This window comes from Amblyomma americanum, chromosome 4 (genome assembly GCF_052857255.1).
Source record: "Amblyomma americanum isolate KBUSLIRL-KWMA chromosome 4, ASM5285725v1, whole genome shotgun sequence".
Taxonomy (NCBI): domain Eukaryota; kingdom Metazoa; phylum Arthropoda; class Arachnida; order Ixodida; family Ixodidae; genus Amblyomma; species Amblyomma americanum.
In genome coordinates this window covers 215,097,568-215,117,760 of record NC_135500.1, presented here as the reverse complement: position 1 = coordinate 215,117,760, position 20,193 = coordinate 215,097,568, and positions in this window count along the sequence as shown.

Here is a 20,193-nt window from a genome sequence, read left to right as displayed (position 1 = left end):
GGCTAGGATGCCATCTGTTTTTCAACCAGTTTGAACACGAGCGCGCGCATATAAGTGTCTACATATAAATGACAACTGCGATGGTCGTTTGTGCCTCTGCGGATGTTTGAGCCGGCATTGCCCCTGCCAAGGTGTATCGCACCGGGGATACTTCCTTTGCACCGAGTCTAAAGGCTGAAACCAAGCCTAAGTATGATCACCGCTGCGCTGAGCAGGCCCAGTTGGAAGCAGTGCATGCCATTGCTCAGGAGGGACGTTTGACGAACCGTACGTCGAGGGAGGCGGCAATAATATGTCTTCAGTAATTGCGCCAGTTTGAATCGCAATTCTTGCACCGTCATTTTCCTGCATAAGGCCATCTCACGGTCAGTCAGGACCATAGAGTTTCTTACTATTAACTAGAGGGAAAGCTGGCGCCTCGCCTATGGGAGTTTGCATGGATCTTCCTCGAGACCACCTGTACCGCCATGGGTGCTCTAAGCATCATGGGGCGGAGTGCTACCGACTGCAGAACCACAACTTTTGGCCAAAAAATAATGACGACACAAACGTTGTTCGATAATTAAAAATGTCCTATCATTCAATACCCTGTCTATAAATCGTAACAAACGAGCAGAAACGCATGAAAATGCAAATTTTGCACAAAATAAGCAATGGCTTGCTCACCTATTGGCCAAGCATTGCAGACCACAATAGCCAATATTTCGTGCTTAACAGGCGCACTGTTAAAAAGAAATAAGTTTTTGAAAAAAACGTTGCCGCTTCAACATTTTGAGAGGTTCTTCCACAGCATTTCGGAAAACAAAAAAACCTTTTATTGGCGTCGTGTGCTGTTGCGTTTTCGCTACTATGGCTTTTGCGCACTACTTTTACGCCGAAGTTGTCTGCGCGCGTAGCGCGCCGTGGATACGGAATGGGACATCTCAGTAACGCCACTCTGTGCTCCTGAAAAAAACCTACTATCCCGCACCAAGTAGCTCATCGCCCCATAATGCTTTGAGCGCCCATGGAGGTTCAGGTGCAGCGTCGCCAGCTTTCCCTCTAGTTAATAGTAAGAAACTCTATGGTCAGGAGACGTTTCTTAGGAGCTGAGGAAATACATCATGGAGGACGGAAAAGATAGAAGAGGCGCTTCTAATACCCCAGCTTGGGAAAGTAGCGGTGCAGAAGTCACGTGGTTTTGGAGGCCACCTTGTCCGGGCACTCTTATCAACTGCATTGTAGTTGCTATTGTAGGAAAAGATGTGGCGCTTGCATCTGGCGAGGGGTAAACAATAAAGGGCGCGTAAAACAATGAGGAGAACTTGCCCGACCAAAGCGGTGGTCAGACTTGTGACGCAGCGAAGTGTTGGCTCTGGACAGGCCGCCATTGGAAATGCCATTCACCGCTTGTTTACAGGAGGTATTCCCAGGTCTGGATTGGGAACAGTTGGGAATACGGGTTAATGGAGAATACCCAAGTAGTCTGCGATTCAGTGATGACATTGCCTTGCTAAGTCACTCAGGAGATGAATAACATAACGTGAACAATGAGGTAGACAGACAGAGCCGAACGGTGGGTCTAAAAATTATCATGAAGAAAATCAACGTAATACTCAACAGCCTCGCCAGGGAACAGCAGTTCACAATTGGTAGCGATGTGCTGCAAGTGGTAAGGGAATACTACTACTTAGGACACGTAGTGAGCGCTGATCCGGATCATGAGAAGGAAATAACTAGAAGAATAAGAATGGGATGGAGTGCATATGGCAGGCTCTCTCAGATCATGAATAGCAGGTTACCAATATCCCTCAAGAGAAAAGTGTACAACAGCTGTATATTACCGATATTCAATTATGGGGCAGAAACGTGGAGGCTAACGAAAAGGGTTCAGCTTAAGTTAAGAACAACGCAGCGAGCTATGGAAAGAAGACTGATACGTGTAACGTTAAGAGACCGGAAGCGGGCAGAGTGGGTAAGGGAACAAACACCGGTTAATGACATTCTAGTCAAAATCCAGAGGAAGAGATGGGCTTGGGCAAGGCATGTGATGCGGAGGAAAGATAGCCGCTGATCTTTAAGGGTAACAGAGTGGATTCCGAGAGAAGGCAAGCGTAGCAGGGGGTGACAGAAATTTAGGTGGGCGGATGAGATTAAGAAGTTAGAGGGGATACGGTGGTCGCAGCTGGCAAAGGACAGGGTTAATCAGAGAGACATGGGAGATGCCTTTGCCCTGCAGTTGGCGTAGTCAGGCTGATGATGATTGTGATGCTGACAAACGAGTAGCAGTAGCAATGTTGTCCATGTGATCTTAGAAAGGCCCGAAAACGACATTTTAATTGTTCTTTCGAAGTAGTTGCTCTTTGGGCCTCACAAAAGTGAGGTCCGGACGTCTCCTTCAGAAAGACATCAATGCGGACGTTAAGACCACTCCAAAAGGCAATTTTCTCCTGATACCAGCACCCAAGATAGCAGCATTTACAGAAGTGAAAGCATGTCATTGTCACTGTGATGACTCTGTAATGGACGCTATATGTGTGTGGTGCGAGGACGTAGAATAACCTTTTTGTTTCTGTCAAACAAACTGATGTAGAAGATTGAGAGCATCGCCCGAAACGCGCCATACCCAACGCGGAATACGAAAGCAAGTCCTAAGTAGCGTTTTAATGGGACAGGTGTTTCACAGGTTGGCTCACTATTTTTAGAACAATTATCGTATTTACGAAGGTAGGGTGCATAGCAGCACAACTTTTATTTCTGAAGTTTCGGATTCGAAAAGATGTCCGTCGAGCTTGGCATTTAATGGGCGGCTCTCTAATATTTTGACATGGACCTACCTCAGTGTTCCCTGCTTTCGCTTTAGAGAGCAATAAGCACGTCCCCACACGAACACAACCGCTTGCCCGTTGCGTCTTACCAAAGCATGTGCATAATCCTACCTTTGAAATTTGGCAGACAGATTCCTGGTTTAGGAAGCCTGCAGCGTACTGACAATGCAAACACCGAGGAAGAAGAAGGACAAGCGCTTGTCCTCCTGTCTCGGTGTTTGGCTTGTCAGTGCGCTTTGCCATTTTCAAACACCGAGAACCGTCAAGCCAGCCTGCAAGTTCTGTCGAGCCGTGGTAATTCCTTGCCATCATCCAACCCAGTGCCAGCTATGATTTGCCACTGCGGTTCACCGCTGATGAAAACTTCATCCAAGTATTGTTCTAAGAAAAATTGGTTCTCTGCCTCTCTTTGGGTCCGACAGCAGAAGGGGCACCTATGGAGTAGAAATCTGAATAAAAAATATTCCCGCCGTTCGTATCAAACTTGTAACGTCCATATCGAATGAAGTGAAGAGCGGTGTTACCTAGCCTCTGGTATCCGCGCACAAAGATTGATGTCTACCGCAGCGGTGGCCAAGTGGTTGAGTATTCGCCTCGCATGCGGGAGGTGCGGGGTTCGATCCCCAGTGCCGCCGGGTACCCACCGGTGATACAATGGGTACAAGCTTTCCCCTGGTCTGGTGCTCGGCTTATTTAGGGTGAAATGCTTGGAAAACGGGTCTTTGGCCCCACCTTGAGAAAAAGAAAAATACCTTGTGTCATGGCGCTCTTTGGCCTTAGATGCCTTTGCGCCATAAAAAATCCATCATCATGATGTCTAGCATGCATGTTACTTGCGAAACCGGCCGGTGATGGCGACAGATGTATTTCACTTTTCTTTGTTTTCTAGCTTATAAAAGCGACGTTTTCGGTCAGAGCGAGCTCTTCGTGATAAGAACGTGGTGCTCCGTTGATAGAAGCTAAACTTCTGTTTATCTTTCGAGTCCATTTAATTTCCCGCCCGCTTCTCATCTGCGCGGTAACTGTCCCACCTCTCCGTGGACACCTCAAACGCGCCGTGAAGGAGGGGAGGGATGAGAAAGGGTAAGAAGGTAGAGTAAAAAGGTGGTAGAGTTCTAACGCAGTTAAACCGAGTAGACGTGCGAAAGCATGCATGTGCTAAGCCTGATTGTCTCGTTACTGGGTCGTCGGCACGTCTGGCGGCGATATTAGACTCAGGTCAAGCTCTGGTCGAGGTTAAACTGATCTGATCTGTTCGCGCCGCACATGGAAGTTGACGAAGACGACGATGTGCAATGTTCAGCGGGAGTGTGTGTTGCAGTTTAACACGAGGAAGCGTGGTCGCTGCGGCGATAGCCTAGCGCTCTCGTGCAGTGGCCAGCGAAGCTGGTCTGTTCGCGTCGCCGCGGGCTCGAAAACTAGTCGAGCAATATTTATTTCATTTCTGCTGCTATCTGAAAGGTATATCAATTGTCAAAGTTCGAGGCTTCAGAGACCCATTTGCTTTTTCAGGATTGCTAGTGAAGTAGGGCTTTCACACTAAAAGAGGTTTCATAGTTTATGGTTCCGGCATGATTTCGAACACCTGGGGTCCTTTAACCTGAAGTGAGTACTGCCAGCGCACCTAGTGCCTGATGCCGAGTGCGTAGTGCCGTCGAGATGCTCTATCCTGCTTTTTGTGCCAATGGTATCATTTATTTATTTAATTTATTTTCTGTTCGAAAGTATTTACCACTATACGATTTCGTAAATATTTATGAGCAGTCCGGCTCCTGCACTTGAGATAAGCCCCCTTCCTTCAAGTGGGGAATTATTCTGTGACTTATGTTGGACAGCAATCCTCTTTAGTGACACAAAATGCCCGTGCAATTTTCGGCTTGACCGTCACACGCAAGGAGAGGTCTAAAAGACAGCACTGTGGAGTGAAACGCCAACCTTTACCTTATTCTGAATTGAGTATTGAGATTTAGTTAGGTGGGCGGGGTTGAACCACGTTTGAGAGGACACATTTTTTATGAAGCTTTCGCAGAAACTTCGATTTGTGTCGGCAATTATAACATTATAAACGGGCCTTGCAGTGCCCATTACATTAATCGAAGGGGATGAAACGGAACAGGACATATCTAACGCAACCGTTGCTAACTTTATTTCTACGTTACAAGATCAACAATACTCTGACTGAGGGAACCTTGCAACGCAGATGCGCCAAAATGGCACTTCCTTTTGTTCAGGCTGTATTTGTTGAAAGGAAGCTGCTGACGAATCATTCTTTATCCGGGCTTGCTGCTTCCTTCCGTTCCGCTTCTATTTGCGGAGATCACTGCAATCTTTTTCTTCGTGCTTTTGAAGCTGGCTCGATTTCTTCCCGCTCAATTCATTGCGTCTTTCAGCCCACTCTTGAAGGATTCCATTTCACGCCCGGCTTGTCGTCGCGCGGTAGGTGCACAAAGTAAAGGGAATCAGAAACAGTGGCCAGAATTTCGTTTAGAAGAGGGCGCCCTTAAAGCCGAAGTAGCGAGATAAGCAGCACTTGTACGCAGACACATCATGACGCACACACGGCAGATTAGAGGCCTGAGAATAAGTGTAAGAACCCGTTTGTATAACGTATGCTAGTAAAGCAAAAAACGGGAGTAAAAATATAAAGAAGCAGATACGCCGTTTATGTATTTTCTCCTTCCGCGAGATGCATGAGGTAAGATGCATTGTCTGCAGATAGCAAGAAAAGAAATCTGAAAGAACGCCGAAACAAGCTTACTGTGTTCAATGCACTACAAACAGAGATGCCCACACACTGCTGCCACTTTTCAACGATTTGCCACGTTTCAAGCCGGTTGTCCTGCTGTTGGCCAATTTCTTGCTGATTTCCTCGCGCTGTCACAGCGAAACCGTAAAAAAAGTCTAGACCTGTCTGTACGCGCAAGTTTCAAAGGAGCAAAATATGCGGTCGATATGCTAGCTTCGTTAGATTTAACAAGAATACTGTGCCCTGATATATTCCATAGTGCTTAGGGCTTACTGCACAGATTTGCTCAAAAGCAGTGTGAATCAAGAACCTTTGAGCGGGTGACATTTAGACCGCTAGGGATTTCTTCAGTAAAGGGACTGGCTGTACTTAGACTTCAGGCTAAGGCAGAATGGGAACCTAACAGATACTAAAAGCAAGTGTGGCGTAGGTGATGGCTACCATCTGTATGAAACGGTAGAGGGACAAAATAAGTAAGAACGGCAGAAAATAAAAAAGATGGGATGATATCGGCTAAATAAACTCCGTACACCAGAGTTTTCTGTGAAGGGGACGATGTTAGAACTGACCCGGCAATCAATAGACTACTCAAGAGGTTCGATCGACAACAGGAACTCGTATTAAAGGCCAGTTAGCCTTGCTTAAAATTCTTAAATAGCTCGAATGCACCACCCGGCCATGCGCATGGTCCCCAAGCGAATCGCTGTGTATTAAATCAAAGCGCCAGGTTGACGCTGAGCATGGAGGAAATAAGTCTCAGCGCATTTCGGGACAGCGGCTATTTCTGGAACAGAATCCCGCTTGATACAAAGAAACAAGGGCAGTAGAGAGCGAAACCTGCAGAAAAGAGAAACCTTTACATGTTCGTGGCTACAGCTTGTCCCTTAATAAGCTGCCAGGCTTTTTTCTGTGTCTGTAAGCTCGGAACAAGAATATGTAGCTCCCTTGAAAGCTCGATATGGGCAACATCGACCTCGGGGCCATAGTCTTCGAAAGAGTTGTAAGCCGGGATAACTAAGAAGCTGGTAAGAAGACCCCCCCCCCCCCCCCCCCCCCCCCCCTGTTCTACTCACCTTACCTTGATCTTTCATCTTCAAAAAGCCTAATAAAGTGCGCAACGTGCTTTTCGGGGCGGAAAAAAATAACGTTTAAGGAGTCGGCTTCCTTAGGCCGCCGAATAGCAGGAGCGGGTCGCAGGAACGACGAGAGTGCTCAAGAATGCGCGGCCCATTGACCCAGTGACGAAGCGGGGTCCGCTCCCCGAGTTCACCGGCGAGCGGCGAAAGACAGCGGCAGCCTTGTTAGGCCCTCCTAATTGGCGTCAAACTTTCGCCGCGTCCCGAACTTCGATCACTGTGCACGCAAGTCTTGGAGCAAGGCATCTGTGTCGAACCTTGCCGAGGCTCCAGAAAACACCCTTTATAGCTGCAAATCTCACTTTTGTTGCTTGCTTTTTCTTTCATAGCGTTGTTTCAGAGCGGGTGGCCGATAAAAGCTGTGTGCAGAAATGGCTTATGATGGCTTGCGTTTGTTAGGTTGTTACTACGCGGTTAAGTAGTATATAAACGGTTATGATGAAATTTATGGTTCGAGGCCTTCAGGAGTTGAAACTACACTGTGGTACGTGGAATGTGCTCTTGTGGAAATCTACAGAATTTATTCCACGAGTACGGGTTGCTTGGCGTGCATCAGGACTCTAGAACGAGTGGATCTTTGATGGTTTAACTTTGGGATATATGGCCGCCAGTAATCTTGCCGTGTTTGCAATAAAAATGCAGTGTTCTGAGGCATTACAACGTGTGCAACTAATTCATTAATTTTAGATAAAGGCCTAGATGCACAGTACTGGTAAGAAACAAACAGCGAGAAATAACGATGTGTTAAATTTAAAGGGGTGGTCCTCCCCTCGTAGCTAAATGCAAAGATTTAAAGTGATTACGCTAATTAATGTAACAGTGCTCGTTAAGGTGGACTATAGCGTATTTTTTAAATGTTTAATTCGGCGCCAGTTCACACATGTGCAACACTGCATAAAACGTATACGCTGTTTTTCAGGAACTCCGGCTACTGATCCGGAATTCCCGGTTTCGAACCCGACTGCGGCGGCTGCGTTTTTATGGAGGCAAAACGCTAAGGGGCCCGTGTGCTGTGCGATGTCATTGCACATTAAAGATCCCCGGGTGGTCGAAATGATTCCGGAGCCCTCCACTACGGCACCTCTTTCTTCCTTTCTTCTTTCACTCCCTCCTTTATCCCTTCCCTTACGGTGCGGTTCAGGTGTCCAACAATATATGAGACAGATACTGTGCCATTTCTTTTCGCCAAAAAACCAATTAATATTATTATTATTTTTCAATGCACGAGACAACTGTAAACATGTATTGTGCTTTCCGACTTTCAAAGAAAGAGATGGAGTCCTTGTAGTGTTATGTACTGGAGGTATCCGGTATTACAAAAAGTAAAGAAAGCGTCAACGTTGGCAATGAACTGCGTAAGCACAAAGTTGCTTTTTGTGTCTTTAATATAGTTCAGGAGATTTTACGTTGAGTTCTAATGACCATTTTTTCAGCAAATCTTAGCGAGACAAGAGTGCTTTCAAACAACTTACTAACAAGAAATAAAAGTAAGGGATAGACAGCGAAGGCGATATAGGGTACTCTCCTATCTTGACAGGTTTGCAAGAAGGCCTTTCTGGACGTCGCGATATTACTCGCTGCACCGCTGGCTAAACGTGGCGCAAGAGCGTATTGCACGCACTTGGAGCACTCCAAAGAGCGCGCATTTTATGTGGGAATCATACCAAGGACCAGAATATCAATAATGAAAAAAATATTTGCCTGAAATAAATTTTTTTGACAAGTCGTTCTTTTCTATAGACCCCTGTGCGTATCTGCGCACGAAAGCTTCGTGATTGCAGTTATACTCCTCGCTAGGTATTGAAGGGGGCAAGAAATGGCGAAACCTTGCAAAGTTTGTGGGCATTCAATGTGCTCACCCAGTGCATGCTTATAGCCTTCATTGCTGCAGCGGTGGCTCAGTGGCTACGGCGCTCGGCTGCTGATCCGAAAGACGCGGGTTCGATGCCGGCCGCGGCGGTCGCACTTCGATGGAGGCGAAATGCTAGAGACCCGTGTACTGTGCGATGTCAGTGCACGTTAAAGAACCCCAGGTGATAGAAATTCCCGGTGCCCTTCTCTACGGCGTCCTTCGTGGCCTGAGTCGCTTTGGGACGTTAAGCCCCCTAAACCAAACCAAACCAAACCAAACCAAACCATCATCGCCTTCATCATCGTCGCTCTCCCTGTGCGAAATTGCGAAGTTGGGAATTGCTTTTGCACGTTGACATGCACTGCGAGTACCGCCAACTACAACATTTTCTTCTCACAACCCATAGAGGAACTGTTGGGCCCATGGCCTACATGTTAGACCAACGGCTTCCGAGTCACTAGGATGACAAGCTTATTTCCGGATCGACAGAGAGTTCACAGTCTGCTTCCCTTATCACATGACGTCTAGGGACGGACAGCTTCCCAGCGAGGCATTGCAAGGAATACTATGATAAAGCTTGACTGCTGTTCTTTCTTTGAGGGTAGCCCTCTGTAGAGGGAACCCTCTAGTGGAGATCAATGAGCTTGCCTGAACGTTGGCTAACACGGCCTGTACGCTTGTCATACTTAGTGAAAGCTTAGCTTTGTTTTAGGTGACGGGGATGAGTCCTCACGTACATAACGAGTGCCATTAAATATGACAGAGACATAGCATAGGCCTAACTAAAGTTATATTACTCGGAGAAATAACAAAAGCGCCTCCAAGAGATGGCGCTCTCGTCTTTTAAGCATTTGTTGGACAGCAGGGTAGTCGCTCTGTACTTTTGCATCTTCTCTTTTTACAATAGCGTGCGTCATAAGTGAAAGAGTTGTGGCTCCAAGTTGGGACAACCTCCGACTGCCATTTGTCTCACCCGTGGGACTACTTAGGCGAATTGTCCTCGCAGCAAAGAGGCCATTCATTGCGCCTTCCAGAACGCTGCGCGTCGCTGAGCGATTCGTGCTGTACACCAGACTTTGGAAAATGCAACCAGAAAATGTAAAGAAGGGCAAGGAATGCTTCGCATTGAAACAGTGTTCTCGAGCGCTGTAGCAAGGATCTGGGGTACAGTCCAAGCCCTGAGCGGCCCACGGCTTAGAAAGAAAAATCATAAAAAAACTAAAAGAGTGAAAGGAGAAGCGAGATGAATAAATCGTTCAACTTGAAAGTTCGGACGCGAAACCTTTTGAAAACTTGCATTTCCTCTTATTGTGAGGTGTTGCATTTGGGTTGTAAGCCCCAAGGGTAGCGTTGGCCTGGCGGCCTGGGGCAAAGCTGGAAACATCCGAAGGTCCCGGCAAAGGATGAGTCGACTGGCAACAGAACAACTTATTTATTCTGGCATCGCAAAAGAGCAGCCGGTCAGGGCGACCACGTTACTCGAAGGACGAAATCGAAGTCTCCCTCGCGTCCGGCGCAGCTGTCTTTTTTTATACCCTCGGAGTCGAGGGCAAGAGGGAACGGCTTGGGAAGAGTCATCCGATACGGCGACGCTTGAACATGTTCAGGCGTGACGGGCGCGTCCGCCAGGCCGGCGCCGGTCAGACCTCCTCGCCTCCCAGTTGAGGAGCTCCTCTCCCCGGCTGCCGCGCTTTGACAAGCGTGGGCAAAACAAGCACACACACACACACGCACGCACGACGACACGTGGCACTGAAACATGCCTGGACGCGCTTGGCGGGAGGCGTCGCGGCGGCGATGAACGAAGCCGCGGCGTCCGTTGCATCCGCGCCGGCTATACCGCGCGTCGTAGGTAGGCGAGACGTAACAGACCGCCCCGCCGGGAGAAGGAGATCCCGATGGTCAGGGGACTGCATCCGCTGTCCAGAGGGATGTCGCTCGATGATGCTCGTAATCGAAACCGATCGTCCCTCGACGTTGCTTGAGCGCAGCGCACAGAGAAGGCCTCGTTCTCGGGTTCAGGATCACATAGGACACTGTAAAGTCACTTCGGGAGAGTTGCCATTTTTGTGCTCGTTCCCAGCAAGCGTTAGAACTACGCCGAAACGCAACCGCTCAGTCAGCAAGCACGAGACAACCCTCACTAAGCTCTGCCAGGCTCTTTCCCCTTTTATACTACTGCCTAGTTCCTTACAGTAGTCAAGCAGCACTCAGAACGCGTCCACAAATTGGAAAATTGCACTAGAAAGCACATAATCACTTTGAAACACTAAACAAAAGCAATATGTTAAAAATCCTGCCTCAGGAAGAAAACATCAGTAACCAACAACTTTGAGGCGGATTCCTACGTTAGGGGCTTCGACTTAAGCCATCGGCGTTACCGTTGAGACTCCCCTTTTTGTAACGCACCTCAAAGGAATATTGTTGCAAAGCGAGGCTCCAGCGCAGGAGGCGGCCATTTTTGGGAGAGATGTTCTGCAGCCATTGGAGAGGGCAGTGATCCGTCTCAATGATAAACCTCGAGCCGGCTAGGTAGCATGACAATTTCTGAACGGCCCACACGAGACACGCACACTCTTTCTCGGTGGCGCTGTACGCCTGCTCACGACAGGTCAGCTTACGACTAGCATACAGGACGGGGTGTTCCACTTCTCCATTGTCCCTTTGGCACAGTACAACGCCCATGCCTCGCTCACTAGCATCGCACTGAACAACGAACCCTTTGGTATAGTCTGGCGATCGTAGCACAGGCTGGCTTGTTAGGGCGCTCTTTAGGGCGCTAAAAGCTCTCTCCTTTGTCTCGCTCCAGACGACTGTTTGGGGCTCTGTTTTTCTTAGAGCATCCGTCAGGGGAGCCGCGATATCGGAGTACCTGGGGATGTACCTCTGATAGTAGCCGGCGACACCCAAGAACGACCGAATATCGGTCTTCGTGCGCGGTTGCGGGAAGTCTCGCACAGCGGCCACCTTTATTTCAGAGGGGCGGCGACGACCCTGTCCAATCACGTGACCGAGGTAGACAACCTCTGCCTGTGCTAATTGGCACTTGGGAGCCTTGACTGTCAAGCCCGCTTCGCGCAGGCGGGTTAGCACTGCCCGCAAGTGTGCCATATGCTCAGACCAGGATGCGGAGAATATCGCTACGTCGTCTAAATACGGTAAAGCAAATTCTTCCTGTCCCCGCAACACTTTGTCCATGAGGCTTGAAAAGCAGTATGGCGCGTTCTTCAAACCAAAACTCAAAACTTTAGGACGGAATGTTCCCATTGGTGAAATGAACGCCGCATACCTACTAGCCTCCTCTGTAAGTGGAACCTGCCAATAACCCCTGACAAGATCTAGGGTGGAAATAAACTGAGCGCTACTAACTTTCTCAAGGCGCTCCTCGATGTTAGGGATCGGATAAATTTGATCCTTAGTGATAGAATTAAGCCTGCGGTAGTCGACGCAAGGACGAGGTTCCTTGCCCGGTACCTCAACTAAAATCAAAGGGGAGGTATAATCACTCTCACCCGCCTCAATAACATCGAGCTGTAGCATTTTCTTTACCTCAGCCTCCATAATATCGCGCTGGCGGGGTGACACCCGGTACGCCTTGGATCGTACTGGCTCTGGCGAGGTAAGTTCTATATCATGAGTAAGGACAGAAGTCCTACCAGGCCTCTCAGAGAACTGACCTTGAAACTCTTGTAAGAGTTGGTGTAGTTCGGTTCTCTGCTCAGCTGACAGCGGTGCTTTAATGATTAAGTCACTAATGACCTGATCAGTGTCTTCCCTGTTCGTCACTGAGCCTAGTCCCGGAAGCTCGACCGGAAGCTCTTCGGGAACGTTTACCATCATACACACCACTGCTTCCCGTTGTCTATAGGGTTTGAGCAGATTACAGTGGTAAACTTGCTGTGCTTTCCGTTTTCCTGGCAGACTCACCACGTAGTTAACATCCGACAGTTTTTGAACAATCCGTGCTGGGCCCTCCCACTGCACGTCGAGTTTGTTTTTTAGCGATGTGCGCAATATCATCACCTCATCGCCCACCTCAAAACGACGGGCCCTGGCTGTCCGATCATAATAAACCTTGGCTCTCTGCTGGGCCTTTGCCATTGCTTCACCTGACAACTCCTGTGCCCTTCTTAAGCGTTCGAGGAGACTAAGCACGTACTCGACCACGACTGGGTCGTCGCCCCTGCCTTCCCACGAGTCTCGAAGCATGCGAAGCGGAGACCGCAGCGAGCGACCGTACACCAGCTCAGCTGGCGAAAACCCCGTAGCCGCATGCGGCGCGGTCCTTAATGCAAACATCACCCCAGGCAGACACAGCTCCCAATCACTTTGTTGCTCAAAACACAATGCTCTCAACACGCGCTTCATGACGGAGTGGAGCTTCTCAACGGAATTCGACTGTGGGTGGTACACTGAGCTGTGTAACAGCTTTACCCCACACCTTTCGAGAAAGGCTGTCGTCAAAGCGCTGGTAAACACTGTGCCCTGATCTGACTGGATTTCCGCAGGAAAACCAACTCGCGCAAATATGGACAGTAGTGCATTGACTATCTCAACTGAGCTGAGATCTTTAAGCGGCACTGCTTCAGGGAACTTTGTCGCTGGGCAGATCACAGTCAAAATGTGTCTGTACCCCGTGGCTGTTACCGGCAGAGGTCCCACTGTATCAATAACGAGCCGTCTAAAAGGCTCCGTAATGATAGGTACCAACTTCAACGGCGCCCTCGATTTGTCCCCTGGTTTGCCAACCCGCTGACAGGTGTCACATGTCCTCACAAAGGTTTCTACGTCACGAAAACACCCTGGCCAATAGTACTCTTGCAAGAGACGGTCCTTAGTCTTCTTAACTCCTAGGTGTCCGGACCACGAACCGCCATGCGACAAGCGCAACAGATCCTGACGGTAGCACTGAGGCACGATCAGCTGATCGAACTCGACTCCTCTGCGGTCTAGATACTTCCGGTACAGGACCCCACCTCTTTCCACAAAACGAACATTTTTCTTGGCGATACCTTCTTTGACATTGCAGCGCATGTTTTCTAGGCTGCCATCCTTTTTTTGCTCTGCTATCAAAGCCGACCGGCTGACTTTTAGCAACCTATTAAGTCCATCGGACGTAGGCGCGATGAGCAAATCTGTAGATAGCTCTTCTAATTTTCCCGTGTCGGGCATTTCCTCTCCAGTACCTGGTGCCTTCAGCGCTACAGGCTCAATTTTATTCAGTTCGGACGTGCTCTGAATATCAGCTTGCTGCGCCTCCGACCCTTTCTCATTGCTCGACAACGTCGGCCCCGCAACTACCGCCTTTGCAGCGAGCTCCCGAACTCTCGATCTGGTTAAGGCCTGAACGCTAGCCTCACCAAACAAAAGACCCTTCTCGCGCAGGAGGTGATCGGACCGGTTCGAAAATAGGTACGGGTACTGGGGGGGCAGCATAGATGACACTGCTGCCTCCGTCTCAATTGCTCCGAAAGGTCCTTCAATGAGCACTTTTGCTACGGGCAGACACACGCTGTGAGCTTCCACGGCTTGCTTGATCCATGCGCACTCGCCCGTGAACATATCGGGTTCTACGTAAGAGGGGTGAACTACATCCATTGTAGCTGCGGAATCACGAAGCACTCGGCACTCTTTCCCGTTCACGAGGAAGTCTCGCATGTAAGGCTCGAGAAGCTTCATGTTCTCGTCAGTGCTGCATAATGACAAAAAAACGACTTTTGTTTTTGTTTCTGGACACTGCGCCGAAAAGTGACCCGGCTTCTGGCACGTATAACACACGCGCGCTTGCCTCGCCTCGAACCGCTTTCTGCGTTCGGCTTCGGCTGCCGCCGTCTCCTTACGTTCGGTCGGACTGCTTTCACTCGCATCCGCACTACGCGTGTCCCCCCTTGCTCTCATGGGTGTGAACTTCGGCCTCTCAGACTTGGAACCAAATTCACCCTTTTGACCGTCCTTAGCTCCGCGAGCCCGACGCGTCACAAACTCCTCGGCTAGCTCGGCGGCTTTAGCCACTGTACTAACGTCTGGCCTATCCAAGACCCAGTACCGCACGTTCTCAGGTAACCGACTATAAAACTGTTCCAGCCCGAAACACTGCAGAATTTTCTCGTGGTCACCAAACGCTTTCTCTTCTTTGAGCCACTCCTGCATGTTTGACATAAGCCTGTAGGCAAACTCTGTATATGACTCATTTCTGCCTTTTTCATTTTCCCGAAACTTCCGACGGAACGCCTCCGCTGACAGCCTGTACTTTTTTAGCAGACTCGATTTCACTTGGTCGAAATCCTCTGCCTCCTCTCTCTTCAAGCGAGCGACTACGTCGGCCGCCTCGCCGGGTAACAAAGTGAGCAAGCGCTGTGGCCACGTTTCCCGAGAGAACCCCTGCTTCTCGCACGTTCGCTCAAAGTTAACCAGGAACAAACCAATGTCCTCTCCAAGCTTAAACGGCCGCATCAGGTCAGTCATTTTGAACGATACCCGTTCTCCTGCACCGTGTGCCTGACTTCCATTACGAGCGCGTTCCATCTCTACCTCGAGACGCTTCATTTCTAAAGCGTGGTCGCGCTCTTCTTTCTCTTTTTGCTCTTTACGTTCGCGCTCCTCTTTCTCTTTTTGTTCTTTCCGTTCGCGCTCCTCTTTCTCTTTTTGTTCTTTACGTTCGCGCTCGTCTTTCTCTTTTTGTTCTTTACGTTCGCGCTCCTCTTTCTCTTTTTGTTCTTTACGTTCGCGCTCCTCTTTCTCTTTTTGTTCCCTCTCCTCAATGGTCTCAAGGCATTCCGACAGCTCGTCATCCTCAGCCTCCAACTCAAGAATCGCCCTTAGCAGTTCTGGTTTTCTGAGTTTGTCTGAGACATCAAGACCCAACTCTCTTGCAAGCTCCAGCAATTTCGGTTTGCGCAACGACTTCAAATCCATGGCTGCTCCGAATGCTGCTTTCTCTACTGCCTACTATTGTCTTGCCGCAAACTAACCCGGCAGCAACGACAACCACAATTACCAGCTCTGTTTCTGACACTAACAAAAGCCTGGCAAAACTCAGAAGAAGAAAGTCCCGCACTCACCAAACCTCGCAGCCACGAATTCAGCGCAGTCGTTCCGCTGCAGGCAACCAGTCATCACACAGGGCTCGTTGCACTGCTCCCGGATGGTCGTTGTGCTGCTCAGCATACAGTTGACCGCATATCTTCGCTGCTGGCCTCCGTTGTCGGGATCTCACCGCTGGCAACCAGTTGTTGCATTTGGGTTGTAAGCCCCAAGGGTAGCGTTGGCCTGGCGGCCTGGGGCAAAGCTGGAAACATCCGAAGGTCCCGGCAAAGGATGAGTCGACTGGCAACAGAACAACTTATTTATTCTGGCATCGCAAAAGAGCAGCCGGTCAGGGCGACCACGTTACTCGAAGGACGAAATCGAAGTCTCCCTCGCGTCCGGCGCAGCTGTCTTTTTTTATACCCTCGGAGTCGAGGGCAAGAGGGAACGGCTTGGGAAGAGTCATCCGATACGGCGACGCTTGAACATGTTCAGGCGTGACGGGCGCGTCCGCCAGGCCGGCGCCGGTCAGACCTCCTCGCCTCCCAGTTGAGGAGCTCCTCTCCCCGGCTGCCGCGCTTTGACAAGCGTGGGCAAAACAAGCACACACACACACACGCACGCACGACGACACGTGGCACTGAAACATGCCTGGACGCGCTTGGCGGGAGGCGTCGCGGCGGCGATGAACGAAGCCGCGGCGTCCGTTGCATCCGCGCCGGCTATACCGCGCGTCGTAGGTAGGCGAGACGTAACAGAGGCAATACACTTTTTATGGGAGCCAGAGGAGGCGGCAAATGTAGGGGAGAGAAAGAAACTATAGCGTTAAATAACAGCAGAATACATAGATCCCGTCGAAGTTCGCTTGAGTCTTAGCTGCTGCATACGTTTATGACAAGAAAAAGAAAAACACAAGCTCCAAAATAGTTTAAAGCCAGCGATAACGGCGTGACGACGTTCTTCAGAGACAAAGCACAGGCCCGGGCCTGGTTCACAGAGCGTTTCGCTGAACCAGAGCTTGGGGGCGTTGACAGCGCCAATTAGAGCGCCGACACTCAAGGGTTCGGGCCGATCGCTTCGGGCACAAATGCTGCTCGTTCGTAATTGAGCGAACAAACGGCGCTAATTGGAAGAAACACTGATTGTTTCGTCTTTGAAAAAAAAAGAGTGGGGGGGGGGGGGGGTGGAGGTGACGCTCGAGACTTGTACCTTTGAACACTGCTCTGTTACAATCGTGAACTGTCGGTGGCGGTACTGCGCTTTTCATTAACCTTACTGGGAAACCGTTTTGTTTGCGTGCAACGTTCTGGCTTCAGAGACAGCGTCATGGAGATGGATATGCGGCCCTGTACGCACGCGCTGTCAATCTGGGCGAATTGACTCAATGTTTTATAGAAAACAACGCAAATATGGGGCAAAATAAAGAACAAAATGAAGAAAATACGAACGACATCAGTACTGACCGCCAACGGCCGTTTTTATTTCTGGTATCGGTGTAATGGGAAGGGAAAGACAAGAAGATGAATCTGGAAAATACGCAGCAAGAAAGGAATAACGACGCAATTTAAAGCATAAAGAGGAAACAACAAAACAGCGGCTAGCTTTATCGGCGTTTTTTTTAATGTTTGCGCGATGTTTGCACGTACGAACGGTTTATGAACGACTCGCGTCCGTAAGCTCGGCAGTGATGGTAACCAAGAGTGCCGGAGCCCAACCACTCACACTCTGGTCCACCGTGCGGGTACTCTTAGGAATTCAGTACCAAATTTCTCGATTCCAGCTGTGCTTTTCACAACACAGCTGACTGCGCTGTGTCAGGAATTGAAACGGAATTGAATTTCCCCAGGAATTGAAACGGGGGGAGGGGGGCTACATTTTTCAGATGGGTTCAATGTAGAGAAGAAACGGCAGTCATTTAAAGTTGTTCTTTTTGTGTCATTAAAGTGTCGCATAGGACTAGACAAAGTGTACGACTCCAACACTGTTGACATATACGACAAAAGTACCCCGTGGTGTGCAAGAGAAAGTTCATTACGAAAGAGGGTAACAAGAAAATGTGTACACCTCCTATCTAGAGGGTGGGTGTGCAAGGAAATCAGTGCAGCCGACACATTTGTGACTGATGTGAATCGTAGATTGTACTCTGATATGATTCAATGAGACGATGGTGTTTCATGTAACCCATACTGACATCGAAGCTTTGGATGTATGATTCCACATCCGCAAGTTGCGAAGTAATGATTCTTCGTGATTTCAGTTTTGATTCGATAAAATAACTTCTATGGAGATTCGATTGTAAAGTTTTGAATTCGAGTGAAACGATTTATCCCTCTTCGCACGACACTCTGTCAATGTGCCTGGTTGTTAGTTATCTCCGCCGTTAGGACGAAGTTGGCAACCCACTTCAAGAGCCGAAAAAAAATCATTTAATGGGACCCTGAAACGATACCGATGGCCATGTTCTAAAGGAGCAGATCTATAAAGGTGGCCTTTGTAAGTATTCGAGTCAAATTTGAAAGCTCTGCGTGGACTCTATAATTTACAAATAGTTTAAAAAATTGCTGCTCACAACCTATTAGGGCGACACCTCACCTCGCGTACTTAGCCACTCCTTCCTCGATGACTTGAATGGGCAGTCTAGGTGAGCCTTCTCACCGGGTGTGCCCAATTGATGTGGGCGGTATGGGGCGCGGCTTCGTAATGAGAGAAGGACCAAGAGAGGAAGAAGCTCCTGGAATCTGCATACCTCCTCATTTTCGCCCTTGTCCCACTGAGGAGCTATTTTGATTTTAGTCACGGACTGTACCGTGCACCTCGCGATCAATGCGTTCTTTTCTGTCTCCACATCAGTAAACCTCACGTCTCGCGGCGCACTGTTTTCATGCGTAAGCATTATGAGTGCCATTTGTGGAAAATGCCGGCGTGTGTCTCCGCATGGACGCCAAGTGAAGCCTCCAGCGCTTGCAGCGAGCCGAGCGTACCCCCTCCCCCTCCCACCGACACGAGAGGCGAGAGAGAAAGTCCGCACCGGCCGAGAGGAAGAGGCGGGCGCAGCGGCGCCCCCAAGTGAGCTGCGAGTGCGGAGAGAAGGCAAGCGGCGCCGAAAGCCAGCGCACGTAATCGGCTGATCCAATGTGGCGTACTAAGTACGGTGAAATGTGTGTAAAGCGGCAAATTAAAAGCATAAAGTCATTAGCGAGACATAAAAGCCAGCCAAGGTATTGCGAAATTAATCGGTGCATATTCATACAGTGGGATGCGGCAAAAGGGGAAACCATCAAATAGAAAAGCATCACCCCAAAAGTGCATTCTGCGTACGCGGTTCATCGCCTGGGACCATCTGAGCGTCTGTCAATTTTTTGTTTTCATTTTCCTATTTTAGTGGCTTAGAAGCTGCCGACATGGCTCGGCACTTTCAGAACACGCGCTTTTCGACGAATAGAAAACTTACCATCATCAAAAGCTATGTGCAACCATCTGCACAGCATGTCATTGTGGCCTATTTTATTGCTGAGCAGACAAATATTGCGCTCCGTGCTTCACGCCTGAGTGTAGACATCTTTGTCCTATTGGCTACAGCATAAGAAGGTAAAAGAGAGAGAGAGAAAAAACAAAATTCGTGCCCTTTAGGGTTAGCAGCGGCCAGGCCAAATGAAGTGGGGCACGCTTGCGACTTTTCCGCACGAAAGGAGATTTCAACAATTACCACAACCAGTCGAGTGCGTCGATCTGTAAACGTTCTGCTGATGCAGCAGGCGTCGGGCACAAATCGGAAGATGATCGCTTGAGAACGCACACACAAAAATAAACATCTGCATCGGATTGGTGGGGCAAATATAACGATAAATAATGACCGCGGAAGGCACATAGTGCTTGCCCCTATTCACTTACTAATAGCAAAGCAATGCTCACAAAATGTATGCACCTACTCATGAACAGCAGCGGCTATATTTCGCTCAGCGGCTACCGCTTCTTGCTGTTGTGTAGGCGGTCGCAGGTTGAATAACCGGCATCTATAGTCCCATTTAGATGGGGAAAAAACGCGACAACGCTTGAATTCTGCGATTTTCATGGGCGTGAATTTACAAAAATTTTACAAGCTTTAAATCGCCGAAGCATTGTGAAGGTGAGTAGATTATTGATAACAATCTGGCGGCCTCCACTACAGGGTTCGTCACCGCAACTTTGCATACTATATATGCTAAATGCATTGGTTTCCTTATATACGGAACACTTCGGCCTTCGTAGTTTCCGCTCTGTGTGACAGTTTTCCTCACCCGCGCGCCCTTTAGCTTTCGTAGCGTAGAGGTAGGAAACAGTATACTCACCACTTGAAAAAATTCCGGGGTCTTGTGTTCGTAGCAAAAGGATATCGTAGACTAATTTGTGCACAAATATTTTACCCAGTGGAGTCCCGGTAAGTAGACATCTGTAGATGCGCGCATGTGCGCGCTCTGCTTTCGAGGGGGGGGAGATGCCACAACTCGATGATGATAATTTTATACTAATGGAGCTATGTCAACTTAACTAAAGAGCGTCATGCTTAACATGTTTTTTGACAAGCGCGAGGTTCGACTGATTTTTCTGAGCATTTCACCCCAGAGGACCAAACGACAGGAGGGGAGG